Source organism: Triticum urartu, chromosome 2, assembly GCF_003073215.2.
Source record: "Triticum urartu cultivar G1812 chromosome 2, Tu2.1, whole genome shotgun sequence".
Lineage (NCBI taxonomy): Eukaryota > Viridiplantae > Streptophyta > Magnoliopsida > Poales > Poaceae > Triticum > Triticum urartu.
Window position 1 is genome coordinate 16063533 of NC_053023.1, and position 18955 is coordinate 16082487.

The following is an 18955-nucleotide window of genomic DNA, read 5'->3' on the forward strand; positions in this document are numbered from 1 at the left end:
GGCTTGGATGATGATGTAGAAGCCCTCCGTGATCGATTCCCCTTCCGGCGGAGCTCCGGAACAGGCCCCAAGATGGGATCTCGTGGATACAGAAAGTTGCGGTGGTGGAATTAGGTTTTTGGCTCCGTATCTGATCATTTTGGGGTACGTAGGTATATATAGGAGGAAGAAGTACATCGGCGGAGCTTCGAGGGGCCCACGAGGCAGGGGGCGCGCCCTAGGGGGGGGCGCCCTCCACCCTCGTGAACACCTCGTGGCTTTCTTGACGGAGGGTCCAAGTCTCCTGGATCTTATCTAATGAGAAAATCACGTTCCCGAAGGTTTCACTCCGTTTGGACTCCGTTTGATATTCTCTTTCTCCGAAACACTGAAATAGGCAAAAAAAAACAGCAATTCTGGGTTGGGCCTCCGGTTAATAGGTTAGTCCCAAAAATAATATAAAAGTGGAAAATAAAGCCCAATATAGTCCAAAACAGTAGATAATATAGCATGGAGCAATCAAAAATTATAGATACGTTGGAGATGTATCAGTTTATGATCAAGTTTATCTATGAACAATATTTGAATCTTCTCTGAATTCTTTTATGTATGATTGGTTATCTTTGCAAGTCTCTTCGAATTATCAGTTTGGTTTGGCCTACTAGATTGATCTTTCTTGCAATGGGAGAAGTGCTTAGCTTTGGGTTCAATCTTGCGGTGTCCTTTCCCAGTGACAGTAGGGGCAGCAAGGCACGTTTTGTATTGTTGCCATTGAGGATAACAAGATGGGGTTTATATCATATTGCATGAGTTTATCCCTCTACATCATGTCATCTTGCTTAAAGTGTTACTCTGTTCTCTTGAACTTAATACTCTAGATGCATGCTGGATAGCGGTCGATTTGTGGAGTAATAGTAGTAGATGCAGGCAAGAGTCGGTCTACTTGTTTCGGACATGATGCCTATATACATGATCATACCTAGATATTCTCATAACTATGTTCAATTCTGTCAATTGCTCAGCAGCAATGTGTTCACCTGCTGTAATACTTATGCTCTCGAGAGAAGCCTCTAGTGAAACCTATGGCCCCCGGGTCTATTTTCCATCATATTAATATTCCAATACTTAGTTATTTCCTTTGCTATTTATTTTACTTGCATATTTATTTCTCTTTATCATAAAAATACCAAAAATATTATCTTATCATATCTATCAGATCTCACTCTCGTAGGTGATCGTGAAGGGATTGACAACCCTTTTATCGCGTTGGTTGCGAGGATTTTATTTGTTTGTGTAGGTGTGAGGGACTCGTGTGTGGCCTCCTACTGGATTGATACCTTGGTTCTCAAAAACTGAGGGAAATACTTACGCTGCTCTACTGCATCACCCTTTCCTCTTTAAGGGAAAACCAACGCAGTGCTCAAGAGGTAGCACTTACCGGCTCAAACTCATCTCTTTAGCCATCCGAAGACCATGGAGCAAAGCCTCATACTCAACTGCATTGTTAGTACAGGGGACGATCAACATTAGTACATAACAAAATTTGTCACCTCGAGGGGAAGCTAAAACAACTCCAGCCCCCGAGCCCTCTAATTGCCTGGACCCATCAAAATGAATAGTCCAATATGTGTTGTCCTGCTTCTCTTCAGGCATCTGCAGTTCTCTCTAATCATTGATGAAATCCACTAGTGCTTGAGATTTGATGGCAGTATGTGGCACATACTTTATACCATGAGGCCCAAGCTCAATGGCCCACTTGGCAACTCGTCTCGTGGCTTCTCTATTTTGAATAATATCTCCTAAAGGAGCAGAGCTAACCACGGTGATAGGATGACCCTGGAAGTAATGCTTAAGCTTCCGGCTCGCCATGAACACCCCACAAACAAGTTTCTTCCAACGTGGATATCTCTGTTTGGACTCAATGAGCACCTCGCTGACGTAGTAAACCGGACGTTGAACCGGATATTCCTTGCCATCCTCTTTGCACTCTACAACAATGGCCACACTGACAGCACGTGTGTTGGCAGCCACATATAACAACAGTGGCTCTTTATCAATGGGAGCAGCAAGAACCAGCGGCTCAGCGAGCTGTCTTTTCAGATCTTCAAAGGTAGAGTTAGCAGCATCACTCCAGACAAAATCATTTGTCTTCTGCATCATTTGATATAGCAGTATGGCCTTCTCACCTAACCGGCTTATGAACCGGCTTAAAGTTGCAACACGGCCTGCCAACCATTGAACGTCATTGATGCACGCCGGCTTAGCCAAAGACATAATTGCTTTGATTTTCTCCAGGTTAGTCTCAATGCCTCTGTTAGAAACCAAAAAACCCAAAAGCTTGCCCGTCGGCACTCCAAAAACGTACTTGGCCGGGTTAAGCATCATCTTGTAAAACCAGAGGTTATCAAAGGTTTCCTTCAGATCATCTATTAAGGTCTCCTTCTCTCTGGATTTCACCACTATATCGTCCACATAAGCATGAACATTACGCCCAATCTGATTGTGAAGATAGTTCTGCACACACCGCTGATAAGTCGCCTGGGCACTCTTAAGCCCAAAAGGCATGGACACATAGCAGAAGGCTCCAAATGGAGTAATAAAAGTTGTCTTCTCCTGGTCCTTAACTGCCATCTTGATATGATGATAACCAGAATAAGCATCCAAAAAGCTCAAACCCTCACAACCCGTTGTAGCATCAATGATTTGATCAATACGAGGGAGAGTAAAAGGATCAGCCGGAAAAGCTTTGTTTAAGTCTGTGTAATCCACACACATACGCCAGGTGCCATTTTTTTAAGCACGAGCACCGGGTTAGCCAACCACTCTGGATGAAAAACTTCAATAATGAACCCGGCCGCCAAGAGCCGGGCCACCTCTTCACCAATGGCCTTGCGCCTTTCCTCATTGAACCGCCGTAGAAACTGCTTGACCGGCTTAAATTTTGGATCAATGTTGAGAGTGTGCTCAGCGAGTTCTCTCGGTACACCCGGCATGTCAGAAGGTTTCCATGCAAAGATGTCCCGGTTCTCACGGATGAACTCAATGAGCGCGCTTTCCTATTTGGGATCCAGATTAACACTGATACTAAACTGCTTAGATGAGTCACCTGAAACAAAATCAACAAGCTTAGTGTCATCCGCCGACTTAAACTTCAGCAATGGCTCATGCTCTGTAGTTGGCTTTTTCAAAGACGTCATGTCCGCCGAGTCAACATTATCCTTATAGAACTTTAACTCTTCTGTTGCACAAGCAGATTCAGCATAAGCAGCGTCGCCTTCCTCACATTCCAAGGCTATCTTCCGGCTCCCATGCACTGTGATGGTGCCCTTATGACCCGGCATTTTGAGCTGTAAATAAACATAACAAGGTCGTGCCATGAACTTGGCGTAAGCCGGTCGCCCAAACAGGGCATGATACGGGCTCTTGATTTTGACCACCTCAAAGGTTAATTTCTCGGCCCTGGAATAATGCTCATTTCCAAAAGCTAGTTGTGCGAACTCTTACAGTGGTAGACTAGCAGATGTAGGGGAAAGTAGGTGTAACGGTCTACCCGATCGTAGGGTGCTAGCGCTTCTGAAAGACTATGTCTCGGTCATCCGTCTTCTCAAACACCATATAGTGCGAGAAACCAAACGGAGGCGATCGAGTCTTGTGAGGAAAAGTGCGCAAACCTCTGCAGAGTGTATAAACTAATCATGATTAGTCGTGTCCCCGATTATGGACATCTTGAGTATCTAGTACTTGGATTATCATGTGAATCTCATCACGTTACTCTAAAAATTAATTTTGTTGGGTTTTGTTTAATGATGATGCTTAATTGGGATTGAGAATGCTGTCAACCATTCTCAATGTTTAACAACTACCATGATAGTTAAATAAAATTTATTCCTTTGTAGTAGGAAAAAATTGGCTTTACGCAAAACTATAACCATAGAGATTTCCACCAGCCAAATATGCATAGCCTATTTCATTCCATTACTCTCTATGTGTTATTTTGCCAACATATTCCATGTGCTGACCCGTTTCGGGCTGCAATGTTAATGTTGCCGACTTTTCAGACGACGATTAAGGTGTTTTTAGGTCGTGGTTCTATACTCAGTGATGCCGTTGGAGTTGATGGACTCACTTATCTTCCAAGCCTTCCGCTGTTATCGTTATTAGATGGCCTTAAGCCATATTTATTGTAATAAGTTCTCTTTTGAGACACTCGATGTAATAAGTGTGTGATTGCTACTCTGTTATAAATCCTTCAAGTACTGTGTGGTGTCAGCATTATTGATCCAGGGATGACACCTGAGCACAGAGATTAGACCGTTTGAGTTCTGGTCGCTACAGGCGAGGAGCACGGTCAGGGGAGAGGGGCGTGACGAACCTTACGTCCGCTCAATGTGGGGCGACGGTTCCAGTGGTGGAAGTGGAACAAGTGTGTACGATCCCATGGCAGAGTTTTCGTCTGCCCGAGTAAATTGCTAAACACAGCTTTTGATTGAGTTTAGTCTAATCTTAACGTTTAGATCAAATTAAGTGGTTCTTATCCCTGTCACAAAAAAAAGTGGTTCTTATCCCGAGGTCGTAATTAATCTGTGGTGTTATGTGTATGTTAGGCTGGGTGCACTTAGCGATGAATATGTTTGCTTGTTTAATAGTAATAAAGATTTGTGACTTAAATAAAATTAAAAAAATGAGAATTTTGAAATAAATGTTTAGCAAATCAATTTTTTGAGGACTCGAAAAATGTTTGTGAATTTGTAAAAAAAAATCTTATTAAAAAATGTATGAAATTTTGAAAAAAAATGTTTGGGAAATATAATAATGTTCATGATACCATAATTTCGCCAATAAAACATGTTCATGAATGGAAAAATATACTAAAAATTCAGAATTGTTTGTCACTTACAAAATAGTTTATTCATTTATAAAATGTTTGCTGTTCAAAAAATGATCATGTATTTCAATAAATATTCATTAAATAAAAAAATGTTCGTGAATTTCAAAAATTGTTCCACTAATTGCAAAAAAAATGTTTGTCAGTTTTAGAAATGTTTGCTGATTCAAGAAAAATGTTTGGAAAAATTCAAAATTAAAAAAAACATGTTTGCATATAGTATAAAATGTTCATGAATTGAAAAAATGTTCTTAATTTTTGAACATGTTTGAAAATTTATAAAGGTGTTCAAATTTGTAAAGGGAAACGATATGAATCAACCGACGGATCCTAAAAGAACGATCCGCTGCCTTGTCCATCTGACACGTGCCTCACCACGTACCAACAACCTGCACATGCGTTTGCCTTATCCTTCATCTGGAGAAACAACAGAAACTAGATGTGCTCCGCACTAGCAGCACAGCGGGGTGGTCCCCCGGTTTGCCGTGAGCCTGCGTCTGCGGTTGGTTACCATGGTGCGCCATTGCAGCGGGAGGTTGGGCGCGGTTGCCGGCGTGGTGAGCCGCGGTCAGACGCGGCCGCCGTCGTTGCCGCCCGCCTCACCGCGTCTCGGCCTCGCGCGGCGCGTCCACATAGTCGAAGCGAAGGATGTCGGCAAGGCGACCTGATCGGAGGTCCGGCGCTCGTCGACGGCGGGGATGGGCGGAGCCTACCTCCCTCAGCTGCGTTCGACGGAGCTCGCGGTGAATGACAATGGTTTTTTCTTGCAACATCCTCTTTGTTGCAAGAAAAATTTATGCAACATTAGTTATGTTTCAAAATCTCTCTTCCGTTGAAAAAAGATTCTAAAACATTAGCTTTGTTGCAGAAAAAATTCTGCAACATCACCTTTGTTGCATAAAAGCGGATACAATTTTTTCTGCAACATCATCAGAGTTGTAAAGTTTTCTGCAACAATACCATTGTTGCATAAAAGCGGAGACAATTTTTTTTGCAACATCACCAGAGTTGCAAAGTTTTCTGCAACAATACCATTGTTGCAAAAGTTACATCACGTCTCCGCACAAAGTCACAAAGTCTCACGTGGGGAGATCTAACGGCGTGGGAGGTGGTCCATCTTTCCCGAACTTCAACCGGCGGTCGCGTAGCACGCCCCTCGTTTCCGCAACATTGCGCTTGTTACAGAAGGAAGGTGGGGAACATGGGTGGTATATTGGACGGCCAACAACGTGTCCATCCAACGGCCAGCCAGGCGGCGGATGTTTTTAACTAATCCATCGGTCGACGCGTAGCGCCCCCCATTTGTAAAAGTGTTCACGAAATTGAGAAAAAGTTCTATGTCAAATATGTTCATGGGTTTTATAAAATGTTCATGATTTCATGAAATTAAGAGCGATAGTGTATCTCAGTGATGCAGTAAAATATTTTCATGGCCATTGGTTTTTTTTTTCCGTTGCAACACGCAAGCCTTATTTTTTTTAGCAGTACGAGCCCTTTTGCTACTCTTTTTTTAAGAGGAAGAAGAATGTCACTCTTTCGCAGTCCCGTCCGTCCATTTGATCGTCCATGGGCCCGGGCCCTGTTTGCGGCGTGAGAAACAGAACGGGCCTTGAAATGGAGGCGAGGGGCCGAGAGAGATGAGCGGCTCAGATTTCTTGCATCGGACGGCCGCGGAAGCCCTGGATATACAAGCACGGGGTCGGGTCGACCGCTGTGTTGCGGTACCATTTTTAGGGTTTTTAGCCATCGCCACACACCACCATGGCCGCCGCCGCCCACCTCCGTCGTGCCGCCGCCGCCGCCGCTGCCGCTGCCCGCTCAGCCGGACAGGCCGCCACCGCCCCAGCCCGCCACCACCACTCGGCTGGACAAGCCACCGCCGCTCCAATCTCCTCAAGGCCTCGCGCCTTCCTCCGCCACAGCAACCCCGCCCCCATCACCAGCTCCGGCGCCGTCTCGTACACGCCTCGCCGCGACCTCTCCCTCACGCCCGCCTTGGATGCGCACCCCCTCGAGATTCCCGCTGAGATCAGGCAGGAACTCTCTAGGGTCGAGCTTGCCGGCATCTCATGCCACCGCAAGCTCGCCCAGGACGTCACCAAGCTCAGCGCGCGAGTCGGCAAGGAGAGCCATGACATGAAGGCAAAGCCGGTGGAGGATGTGATACGCGTCGGGACGGTGGCCTGGCGTGTGTGCAGCTCTGTCCTGGCAGTCACCGTTGCCGCTGGTTTTGGGACGTACCAGATCGCCATTGACGGCTGGGAAACCGGCTTTCAAGATGAAGCCTGTAAGGTCGCCAAGGAAAAGATCGAGGAGAAGTCCAAAGGCCTCGAGGCCTCGCTCCTGGCGTCCGCGCAGCAAAAGAAGGCCTTGGTTCGGCAGGAAAAGCAGCTGGTCGCCGACAGGGAGGCGGAGATCGCGGCGAAAGAGGCTGAGCTGGCTGCGTGGGAGGCAGATCTAGCAGCACAGGAGTAGAAGAAGATTTCTTCTGGATGTTGTTGATTGTCAACTAAATTAAGCTATGCATTTTGAACTGTAAGAAGATGTGTTATCTCTGTTGTGGATACTCGGTTGAAACATGAATGTGCATGTTATCTTTGCTGTGCCTCGTTGGTTGATGAATGCTCCTACGCACTTACTTAGATGTTTTGCTTGATATAACTGTTAAACTGGGCTAGCTACTTACTTTCCCATTGCACTTCAAGAATTTTGAAACCAAGATTTGGGAACTTTGTGATTCCTCGTTGAACTTTTCCATTGGCATGTTTTGCTGTGTGATGCTGCCTCCTGGTGAGTAGGCTTTCTGCAACAAAGTTTCAGAGGATTCGAGCTTACTTCGGATGCTACAGCTAGGTAACTCACTCCAAGGCCCTTAGCTGACTCCATACAATCATCTCATTATGGTAATGTTCAGATCGCAGTTCACATTCTTGCATGTTCCACTGTTTTTGTGCTAAACAATCTGCAAGTTGTAAGATATTAGCATGTTCCATTTGCTAACAGTAAAAGCAAAACCAGATACTTATGTCGTAGAGAAGTTCAGCTTCCACCTGACACAAGCATATCAAATGCCACCTGATACTTAATTTATCTCTACAAATGTTTCACATACATATATTTAATCAATCGTCATACACATTGCAGGTGCAGCAGATACCATGTAAGCAAGCATAGGTAGCTAGGGAGCCAGACAATGGAACTCATCAAAGAGATGGCAGAAATCATTGTGACCGCTCTGAATCTACAGGTTCCTTGAGCTGTTTTTACAACATTCAAGCATAACAGAAGTTCCTTGAGCTGTTTTTACATCATTCAAGTATAACAGAAGAGATTACAGACGCTTTTGGTTACATACTGGGAAGGAAGATCTCTAGGCAATGCTTGATTATGCCACAGGCCTTTTGCTTTGCTGCAGCATTTAGTCAATGTAAGGTCTACATTTCCAGGAACATCACAGATTGGGAATTGCATATTTAAGCATGAAACTTTTATTTTGCCAAAACTCCACATATATCTACCTCTTCAACCTTTTTCTGCTTCTAAGAGATCATCGGTGTCTGCTATACATACGATTTTCCTTCTCCTAGTGTCTGTCATCTAACTATCTTCACTATCCAGGCAAACTACACAAAACAGAAGACAACATCAGGGTCTCTGCTTGCATGATCTTCAGAAGCTACAAACAGCAAATCTGTTGGCTGGCTCCAACAATAGGCATTGCACAGCCAGTATAGTGGTAAGAAGTCGCATTTCCAATCTGAAGCAGATATCTCTCATGTGTGTTGTTGTGTCAGCTGTTGGGTTCAGTATGTATGCATAACAATTTCAGTGTGATGATTCCAGTTATAGTAGGGTTTCTCAGGAACATTTTTTAAGGCCAAGGGCCTGTTCGGCAACTGCCCAGCGCCCAGAAATCCTCAAATCCAGCTCCTCGATCTCGCTTCCAGCTTCCTGATGAAAATCGTGGATCAGAAAAACCGTTCGCAACAGAATTCCCAGCTCCCAGATCGCTAGTCTTGGGCTGGTAGCCGTCTGGCCCATTAAGCTCGATTCTGATGTGGTAGGGAGTGATGGTACTTGCTCTGTTCTATTCTTCCCTCGTACGAATCGTTTTCTTTCACTTCGCGGTGGCATCTTTCTGTAAATAACCTGAACTCCATGTTTTGCAATTCCTGGGATCGCCAAAACAGCAGCTCCTCGTTTTTGCACTACAACCCGCCTTAGATCTGGGAAGCTAGCTTCTGCGAGCTGACCCATTCGGCCCAGCTTTCCCGCTTATTCAGAGAAGCCAGGAGCTGGGCAGTTGCCAAACAAGCTCTAAATTCAGAGTGATCCTGAAAAGGAAACCTCTCTCTAATTAAGAATGACATGACACACATGCATACCAGTTCCTCCTGGACATGTACTGCATTGAGTTGTTTGCCTAGCTTGCTCTGATCCTTTTGGTTCTGAACCTGTATGTCATTTAACTTTTGGTGCATTGGGTATCTTCCCTTGAGATTTGGCTGCCTTAGAATCATCATACAGTCTGCTTGGCTTGATTAACTTGCGACGTATATGGTTAGAGATGGCGCAGTTCATCTGTTCCTATGACTGAATTTGTGTAGGCGATGTGAAGTGTGTTGCGCCTGTCAAAAGGGCAAGTTAGCCAGTCAGTATGCTACGTGTAATAAGAACAGGACAAGAGAGAAAGAGGAAACGTGTAACGTGTAGGGAACCACCGCGGCTGGGCCATTGTGGAAGAAAGGGGGATAAAAAGACAGGGACACTGATCTCGTCCACGACAAACAGTTAGCTGGACGACGGTGAGGCGGCGGACATGGTGCCAGGGACATAGAAGGTGGGGCGTGACGGCACTTTGACCAAATGCGCTGTAGCATTTGCCAGTCTTAATCTTCATGAAACTGAGAAACACGAGTGCAGGTCTCTGTGCTGGGCTTTATGCAAGTCAAGAGGACGGGCTTGTGTTCAACAGAAGATAATTAACTCCCCTGCCGAGATTGTTTGCTATACATACTTTGGGTGCTTGGAGCCTCTTAGATGTCACAATGTGGTACGATACTTGCTTGATGATACCACCTATATATAGAGTGACCCTTGATTGAGATGTTGATATCTAATCTGACAATGTGATGTGCTTGCTTAGAAGAAATGCTTCTGCAAGTTTCTCTGTGCCTATCTCTGCACTTCCCTTTGGGCCTTCAGTCAGCTGTATGTATGTGGAGGACATTTTCCAAGCTGGAGCAGATGTCTCTCATGCTCGTGACTGTTGGCCGGGTTCCGTATGTATGTGTGTATGCATAGAAATTTCGATGTTATGTTTCCAGTTATAGTTGGGTTTCTCAAGCACAAGTTCCTCTTTGGACCAAATTCAGAATTTTTTCGACAATACCTAGAATGATCCAGAAAAAGGAAACATGCTGAGCAAAACCGCTGGTCGCTAGTAAAAGCTGTTGGGCAGGCAGCTCTGCTCCTGATTCACGTTTAGCTAAACCAAAGTTTCTGAATTCGGGCTTGTTCGGTTGAGGTGGATTTGAAGGGGATTGCCAAAATCCCCACCTGGGGATGGGATTAACCAAACAAAGCCTTAGAGAAAAATTCATCGACGGGTCCCTAAACCTGCGCCCGTCCACATCACCATGACGCACTAGCACTAGACGAGAAAGAATCGACCGGAGGTCGGGTACACGGAGCAGATCTCGGCCATGGCGTCCATTTTCAAGCTCAACAAGTCTGCCTCCTCGTCGACCATGTCACTTGTCATCAGCGGAGCCTCATGCTCAGCTTGCGCCGTCTCTGTAGAAGTGCATGCTCTAGCCAATGCAACCAAAAGACCGATCTTCTTGGCTCTGATATCATGTAGAAGTGCATGCTCTAGCCAATGCAACCAAAAGACCGATCTGATGAAAGAGACTAGGCAACACATTATACGTCAATAGTCTCGCCGGCAGCCGGCGGCTCCGCGAGCCTTGACCTCTGGCCCCGGGCTGGACGAGCGCCACCGCTGCAACTGCCGCAGATGAACTCGTCCATGAGCTCTAGCTTCTTCTGCATGATAACCTCCACCTTGGGCACGTCGGGCTGGCGACAGACGTAGGCGTCCTTGCACTACGTGATCTGCTTGGCGAGGCCGCATAAGACTCCGTCCACGCGCTCGCAGTCCGCGGTCTCCACGGCCCCGGACCACCAGGACCAGACCAGTGCACCCACCCGCCGGCGCCGCTCCAGACCCCCATGCAGCGGCAGGGGCAGCGTGGACGACAACGACCAATGGCAGTGGAGGTGCGAGTGGGAGCGCGACTGCTCCGGCGTGACGCCCTTGGAGTTGTCGAGCTTCACCTCCACGTAGGGGTCCGTCCAGCGCGCCGGTGAGGTCCATCGTCCATGCATGCTGGGCAGGTCGTGCGCCTTGACGACGCTCACGTACAGGTACTGCATCGGCTCCTCCATGTCTTATGTGGGCGCGATCTTTGCCGTCCCCGCGCGCGCCCCTATCATGGCCGGCGGCGGGGGCTTCGTCTCGGTGAGGCCGTACTGGAGTGGAGGGGGGTGGAGGCGGCGACAAAACCACCGTCTGCCCGCCGGCTGGTGCGGCTGCGGCGCTGCCATGCCGTGGAGCGTGTGGCGCCGAGGCCCATTGCCACAGCCTGACGAGGCCGGCACGGAGCAGAACTCGCGTGTGTCGTGGCTGCTCTTCCCCTTGGGCTCTGCCGCCGGGCCGCCAAAAGCAGAAGCAGCTGGCGCCTCGCAGGAGAAGACGTTCCCAACCATCCTCTCGGGGTCCAAGCTGGCGTCGGCGAGCTGGGAAGGCTACCGTACGTTTCCATCGCTGGAGCAGCAACATGGTCCTGCGCTACGCGATCACCGTCCCGCTCGCGCTCGTCGGCGACGAGGTACAGTCGCAACGCCATGTCCCCAGACACGCGCAAGAACAACCCTCTTTTATCTAGCGGGAAGCGCAGCACGACGGCTTCGTCGGGGGAGCGCGGGCCGGAGACACGGACGCGGCCAAGGAAGGCGTGCATGCGGATCGAGTTGTGGTCGTTGAGGCTGTGGTCGTGCTGGACGGAGACGTCGACGGTGAGGGCGGGGAAGCGGGCCGGGTCGCGGACGTCGAAGAAGAGCGTCTCTTTCCACTGCGGGGAGAGGTCGCCGGGGCGGGTGGCGGTGCGCTGGCGCTGCCCGTTGACCTCCACCTCCACGAACGCGTTGCAGGACGCCATGCACGCCGTCCTTGGCGGACAGCTCCGGCCGCCGCGTCCGAGACTGCCACGTCCAGCTTCATCGTACCGGCCGGGCTAGCTTGCTGGATGGCCAAGGTTTGCAAGGACGGTCGGCCATGCGGTTGGGGCCAGAGCAGCTTGCAGCGCGGTTGGGGCCATCTCGTCGAGGTAAGCAGCCTAGGTGCGGACGAACGCGGACAAGCCCCATGCGTAGGGGCCCCCTTTTTCTCTCGGTCAGTATTGACCTGAGATCAAAATTCCAACAGTCGCTAGCGCGGCCGCACAAGTCAGACATGTTGAGCATGAGCGTGCCCCGCCGCGTGGAGGCAGTGCACGATCACCAACGTCGCTAGCGCGGCCGCACAAGTCAGACATGTTGAGCATGAGCCGGCTCACCGTCAGCGAGGAGGCAGTGCACGATCACCAACGTCTTGAGCGCGCGTCATGTGCCAGCTCCAGGCCGGTGAGCCCGAGACGGCGACCAGCGGGAGTAGCGAGTGAGCGAGACGATCTCTCTCACGGATGTGGCGCTCGTCGGCGGGAAAGCTCTCATCGTGCTTGATGGCCTCGACGTACGATGGCCACTTGGAGCTCCGCCGACGCGAAACCGATGCTGGTCTGGTCCTTCCGGAGCCTGCTCGGCGCCATTGTTCGTGCCAAGAGTATGCAGTAGATTCATGGCTACAAGCTTGCTTACGGAGTAAACACGCACCTGACCTGACGATAAAATGATGATTTCCTGACTAGGAGTATATATTAACAGAGGTCGTGTGGGAGAGCCCCGCCTGGCCGGCTGCCATTGCCATGCATCGGTAGGGTTTGCGCGTTGGAGAAAACTTGCAGAAATTAATTGGTGCTTCCTATGACTCCCTGCTGGGCGAGTCCTAGGATTTTTACTCTCGAGAGATTGGATCTGGTATCAGGTACGGAAAGCTCGATGAGTGTCCCCAGGATTGACTATCATAGGCAGTTTTCCAATGTTGTACGCTTGCTCACTTACCTGGTTTGCTTTTGTGTTTGCTGCAGGGTAAAATGAAGGAAGATAAACGACGGAGGCTTGCCGATGTGATGTGAGTACCCTGCAATGATACACATATTACGATTGGAGGAAAAAGTCCATTTTAAATCCTGAACTCGTAGAGGTTCGGCGAAACGAACCCTCAAGTCGAAATCCCGGTCGATTGCACCCTGAACTATGCAATTCCAGTCTAAATCGAACCCTCGCATCGTTTGAGACATAAAAACGCTGACGTGGCAGGGATTCGTCTGGCTGGTGGCCCGTCCTCCGTGCTGGGCTAGCTCATTTATTTATTTTTTGTCTGTTAAAAATGTTTTTTTCTTGTTACTCTGCTAAAAAAGGGAGCAGACGCAGCGCCAGAGAGACCTGCGACTGGGCCGGCCCACTGACAAGAAACCAAGGATAGCGCGACGTAAAAAGTAACAGGCACGTGCGGGGCGCTACATACGAAGCACTATTTCTTTTTTTAATCCCACTGGAGCAGCACATCCAAAACAATCTTTACAAAATTTTGAACGTTTCTCGAAAATTTAGGAAAATTAAATGCCTAATGCTGTTCTGCGAAAATATTTTTGGAATTGCAAAGATTTTTTTTGAAAACAGAAACATTTTGAAACTCCATTTTTTTAGAAAATACGAACATATTTTGAAATCAACGATCATTTTTTGAATCTATGAATATCTTTTGATCTATGAATTACTTTTGGAAAATGAGAACATTTTTATTGAAAGCACTAACAATCCTTACCAAGCACGTCACCTCACCTCTTGTGAATAATTTATAACAATTTCTTATTTTATTCTTTATTTTGTTTGTGGAAGCTCCTTATACAGTTTTTTTCCTTTTTTATCTAATGTGTGAAACTTTCTTCAGTTCTTTTTTAAAATTCATGAACCTTTCCACAAAACTCATGGACTTTTTTGAACCCGTGAATTTTTTTCAAATCCACGAACTCTTTTCAGTTTTACATTTTTTCCCAAAATCTGTGAACTGTTCTTTTGAAAATCCATGAACTTCCTTTTAAAAAATTGAACTTTTTCTAAATACACGAACTTTAAAAAAAACTCATGACCTTTTTTTTCCTTTAGAAAATCCGCTTGAAGACTTTTTTTCGTTTTCTATTTCCTGCTAAGATGGCCACGAATTTAAGAAAAAGTGGAAAACGAAAAACGAAGGAATGAGTAGGAAAACAAGAAAATAAAAGGAAAAAGAAAAAGAATAGAAAGAAGAAAAGGAAGAAAAAGGGAGCAAGTGAACACAATGGATGTGCTGTTCCTGGTGGTAACATCCATCGACCAACAACAGGAGGTCTCTTGAGATGGACAGCCAAGAGGTCGTATGCAAGCTGCAACACACAGAAGATGATCTCTCCACTTTGGGTCCAGTGATTAAGGAGGTGAAGAACCTGCTATCGCAACGGGAATGGAAAGTGTCGTGGGTTCGGAGGACGGCGAATGGAGCTGCGCATGTATTGGCAAAGGAGGGTGTATCAAATAATCGTAGTATGGTCTGGGTGCATGATCCCCCAGAATGCATCTTGCAAACTCTTTCGGCAGATATTCCTGCCTTTTATGACTGAATAAAGTTTGAGATGATTTTCAAAAAAAAAAACAGGAGGTCTCCGGTTCGGGTCACGCTGCGTGCTTATTTTTGCAGTTTTAAAGAAAAAGAAAAATTACGCGTTTTAAAGAGGAAAAAAACTAAAGCGGGCCGGCCCAACGACGAACAATGCGCAATGGCACAGTTTTAAAGAAGAAAAAAATCATGCATTAAAGAAGGAAAAAATTGTACAAAAAAAAGAAGGAAAAAAACTAAAGCGGGCTGGTCCAACGGGGAATAGTGCGGAATGGCACCAATCCCGGCCGTCCTTTCACACGTTAACAATCCTTGTCTGTCAAACGATTCGAGGGTTCAATTTAGACCGGGATTGCAAAGTTCAGGATGCAATCGACCGGGATTCCGATTTGAGGGTTCGTTTCCCCAAACCTCTACAAGTTTAGAGTTTAAAATGGACTTTTTCCTATGATTGGATGACAATCTCGGCTGCTACATGAGTGAGGCCAAGCCCATAATCATGCACTGACTGACAAGTGTGCTGAGAATGAAGATGCACTGGTCATCACACCGACACGACACATTGGTGTGCATGCCAGAGATCTTGTCTCGCAGTCGCGTGATAACAACCTGCGCATTAGAGTAAATTGCATAAAACCACCACTTTAAGGGCCAGGTTTGCGAAAATCACTAGGGTACAGTTTCTCTGCAGAAAGCACCACGTCTTGCGTAATTCTTTTGCAAAAACAACTGATCGGCGGATCTTGGTCGTTTAAGACCGTTTATGACAGTTGGGGCCCGTTTTCTGCTTACGTGGCATACTTGTTTAGGTTTAATGCAAAAACACCCTCCTACATTTTCCCCACTACATCTCAGGCCCTCCAACCACGCCCTCGCTACATCCGCAGCCAGGAGACGAGCTCGGCGCCGCCCCTCCCCCCCCCGGGCTGCCGCCGTCGTGCCCCCCCCCCCCACGAGAGACGAGCTCGTTCCCGATTTTGAGCAGGCTGGAGACCGGGGCAAGGTGGCGTTGAGCGCGCCCCCGCCTGTGAGGATGGTGGTCGCGGCGAGGGAGGAGACGGCGTTGAAGGCGAGGACGACGCGCACGACGGCGGTGAGCTGATGGCCGCAGCCGCCGCGGGGCAAGTCGACGAACGGGGTGGAAGGAGCGCTGGCAGGGCATGGGAGGAAGTGCCCCCCGCGCTGTGACCGTCTCGGTCGATGAGCACGGCGCGGGAGCGGCTGAGGGACGACGGTGACTGGGGCGACGAAGAGACGTGGTGGACCGCGAGGCGGGAGAGAAGGCGGCGCCGGTGGAGGAGGTTGACGCGTTTGGCGATGGCGTTGCAGGCATCCAGGAGCGCGACGCCGGTGTCGAGGTGCGCGATGATGGCGACGCTGTCCTTCCCGTCCCCGGGCCCGGCGGCGAGCGCGGGCACGGCGTCCGTGAGGGTGGCCACGAGGAGGCCGGCCAGGCGCGCGAGAAGGCCGGCCAGGCGCGCGAGGAGGAGGATAGCCCTGATCCAGATCCTCGCCGGTGAGTAGTGGTCCACCGCTGAGGAGGAGCGCTGGGTCTAATTGCGTTTTTCAATTTTGATTTAGGGGTGTCTATGTAAAATTGTAGGGTCTAGTTTGTAATTTTAGATTGAAAACCATCCGGCACAAAAAGTTATGCCACGTAGGCAGAAAACGGGTCCCATCTGTCATAAACGCTCTTAAACAACTCAGATCCACCGATCAGTGGTTTTTGCAAAAGAATTACGCGAGACGTGGTGCTTTCTGCAGAGAAACTGTACCCTAGTGATTTTCGCAAACCTTGCCCTTAAAATGATGGTTTTATGCAATTTACTCCTGCGCATTAGGATGGTGTACAATATACTACTCCTTCCGTTTCTAAATATTTGTCTTTCTAAAGATTTCAACAAGTGACTATATACGAAGCAAAATGAGTGAATCTACACTAAAATATGTCTATATACATCCGTATGTGTAGTTTATTTGAAATCTCTAAAAAGACAAATATTTAAAAACGGAAGGAGTAGCAGGAAGTTTTTTTTGGATCAATGGAGATTGTGTGGTTCAGTAAGAGGGCTCTTAATTAGGGGATTGTGTGGCGAGATTAGTCGATCAGGACCAAGCAGATGCTGATGCGCGTAAGAAAATGGAGGTTTTCACGGAGGTGGGGCAAAAGACCAAGGGTTGTATTACAGGGTCCAGCCAGATGAGAAAATCTGGAGAAGATACCTCAAATTGTCCGCTAGTGCTAGTCGGATGCAATACAGTTTCTTTGGCGATGCCATAACATTTGACACGGCATTACCGTCGAACATGTATGACATACCATTCGTGATGTTCGTTGGCTTGAATATTCACCTCCAGAGAGTCATTTCTGGGGTGTACTCGTCAGAGATGAGACATAGGAAGCTTTTCCTATTTTTTTTACAGACCGGGCCGGTTATGAAGATGAACACACCCCTCGAGCAACATGTAAGTGAGGTTTACACGCGAGCAATGTTCGACAAGTTTGGTGAGGTGTTTTATGAGGCTGGGCGATACAAGATTGAAGAGAAGCAGAAAAGGGGCAATACCTTGTGAAGCGACACCATCCTGAGAGGCAAGACAAGTGGTGCTGAGTCGCCTTTGAGGTGCATGTGCGCGGCGTTGGAGCAGTGTTCATGTGCGAGTGTGGAAATTTCGAGCGCACCGGGCCATTTTGCTGCCATGCCCTAAAGGTAAGATCAAGGTTGTTCCTTCTTAAGAGTTTGTATGGGTAGTTTATAAAACTTGTAAACTGTCTACTCAGGTCATTGATTTACTAGGGCTCACAGAGATACCTCCTAAACATATACTAAAACGGTGGACCAAGGATGCAAGAGGTGTCTTGCTAGGCCACCTGTCATATACAAGCATGCTCTGGAGCTTGTCCGACTTGGTGATGCAAACATCACCGGATGAAAATATATTCAAATCAGGGATGCAAACACTTGCCCGTTTGCTGCTGGCGAAAGCTAGCTCTAGCAGATGCTGTCAGCATGATTGGAGATATCGTCAGTGGTGGGAGCGATGCAGAGGGGAGCGCTAATGGGAATCTTTTTTTAGAGCATAAGGGGATTTTTAGGCCCCCGGTTCCATTAAAAATGAAACCAAGTAGTCTTCGTTTTACATCACACTCCAAACGAGCATGTTCCAGGATCACATCCACCATAAAACTAGAGAAAAGAGATCGTCTCGGCCTCCAGCCCAGCTACTTAAAACTTTATATTACATTACATAGAATTCTCCTAGGATTTTTTTCACTACCCTGCATCTCTGAAACGGCGTCTTCACCAAGGGCAACGCCACATGGCCATCTTGCCTTGTCTTCCGCAACCAGCATCAGCCTCGCCATCTTGATTTGCTCCATGACATCACTCATCTTCTTGAGCGGTTGGGTCGGCGAGCCAGGCAGCTCCAAGGGAGTAACCGGGCTTGACGTGGTCTGAACAGCTTTCATCAATGGAGCATCTTGAGGCCGGATAGAGTTTTGAATATCTCCCCTTGCCCTCAGTGACAGGTTGGTGAGCTTAGTGGTTTGGGAGACACCTTCAGTGTCAACCTCTCCCCCAATCACCCCCCGTCAACTAGGAAGGTGCTGCAAGGATGCTGGATACCCAGAGCGAGATTTCCTGCATCCTTTCCAGCGACTTCTCTTTGTATAGGATCGTCCATCTTTTGAGCGTCCTCTAGACTTGTCACCATATCTGTTTCAAATCAGACCAGGCAGCATTATTAAATACATGATTATTTCTAGTTTTCCACAAGCTTCACAAGCCACAAGCCACAAAGGCGTTCATAGTTGTGTGTTTCTTGTTAGCCGGCCAAAATCTGGCAATGGAGAGGTAATTAGCCCCCAAGTTAATAGAAAAGAAGTTTGATATATCACTTCAGAGTTTCCTGGCAACCACACAATCGAAAAACAAGTGATCCATAGTTTCATGCTCAGAACAGAATACACAATCTGGAGGTTTTTCTATCCCTCGCTTGAGCAGATTATCCTTGGTCATCAGCTTGTTGTGAGCTAATAACCACATGAAAACTTGCACTCTGGGTGGTACCACCAAAGACCAAATAGATGGGATGTAGACAGGTTGTACAGCCCTAAAGTTTATAATAGCATAGAGAGAGCCAGAGGTATATATCCCTTTAGATTCATGCTGCCAGATCATAGCATCATCCTCCTTAGTGAGAGGGGTCTGTCTAATGATTTGCTCAAGGCAGTACCAATCCTCCATCATAGCAGGGGTAAATACTCTCCT

The 18955-nt window shown here is 47.7% G+C and overlaps 1 pseudogene; it reads right to left on the reverse strand.

Annotated features, from left to right (window-relative positions):
- Nucleotides 1-15178: 15178 nt before the first annotated feature.
- On the reverse strand, nucleotides 15179-17383 carry LOC125534758 (annotated as a pseudogene).
- Nucleotides 17384-18955: the final 1572 nt, after the last annotated feature.